Source organism: Suricata suricatta, chromosome 7 (genome assembly GCF_006229205.1).
Source record: "Suricata suricatta isolate VVHF042 chromosome 7, meerkat_22Aug2017_6uvM2_HiC, whole genome shotgun sequence".
Lineage (NCBI taxonomy): Eukaryota > Metazoa > Chordata > Mammalia > Carnivora > Herpestidae > Suricata > Suricata suricatta.
Genome location: NC_043706.1, coordinates 8133550 through 8134813, shown reverse-complemented (window position 1 = coordinate 8134813; position 1264 = coordinate 8133550).

The window sequence follows — 1264 nt, the reverse complement described above, 5'->3', positions numbered from 1 at the left end:
GTGACAAGCCCACAGGTAACATCATGCTCAACGGTGAAAGGTTGAAAGCTTTCTCTTTAATATCAATAACAAGGCAAGATTGTCACTCTCCCCACTCCCATTCAACATACTTCTGGAAGACTTAGCCAGAGCAACTAGGCAAGAAAGAGAAATAAAAGGTATCCAAATTGGAAAGAAAGAAGTAAAATGGCCTCTGTGTTCCGATTACATGATCTTGAATATGAAAATCCTAAATCTTCCAGAAAAAAAAAAAGAAAAAACAAACAGAACCTGGTAAAACTAATAAATTCAGTAAAGCTGCAGGATGCAAAATGAATATACAAATATCAGTTGCATTTCTATGTACCAACAGCAAACTATCTCACAAAGAAATAAATAAAGCAATTCCCTTTACAGAAGCATCAAAAACAATAAAATACTAAGGGACAAATTTAACTGAGGAAGTGAAAGATCTGTACACTAAAAACTGTGCTTATTTTTTAATGTTTATTTATTTATTTTGAGATAGAGTGCAAGCAGGGCAAGGGCAGAGAGAGAGGGGAGAGAGAAAGAATCCCAAGCAGGCTTTGGCTGTCAGCACAGAGACCAATGTGGGACTCGACTTCATGAACCATGAGATCATAACCTGAGCTGAAATTATGAGTCAGATGCTTAACCAACTGAGCCACTCAGGCGCCTCTAAAAACTATAAGATATTGATAAAAGAAATTAGAGAATACACAAATAAATGGAAACATATCCCATTGTTCATGAATCAGAAGAGTTGGTATTGTTAAAATTTCCATACTACCAAAAGCCATCTATGGATTCAATGCAATGCCTATCAAAATTCCAAAGGTGGTCTTCGATTCTCCACAGAAACACACAAACAATCCTAAAAGACCCCAAAAAGGCAAAAAAGAAAATCCTGGAATAAAACTGGAGGCATCATACCCCCTTATTTCAAACTATATTACAACACTTTATTAATCAAACAGTATGTTACAAGACTAAAAACAGACACGCAGATCAATGGAACAGAATGGAGAACACAAACCTATGTACATATGGTCAATTAATTTACAACAAAGAAGACAAGAATGGACAACGAGGAAAGGCTAGTCTCCAAAATAAAAGTTGGGAAAATTGAACAGCCACATGCAAAAGAATGAAACTATCTTACACCATACACAAAAATGAATTCAAAGTGGATTGGAGACCTGCACATAGGTCTGGAACAATAAAACTCCTAGAAGAAAACATAAGTAGTAATCTCTTTGTCATT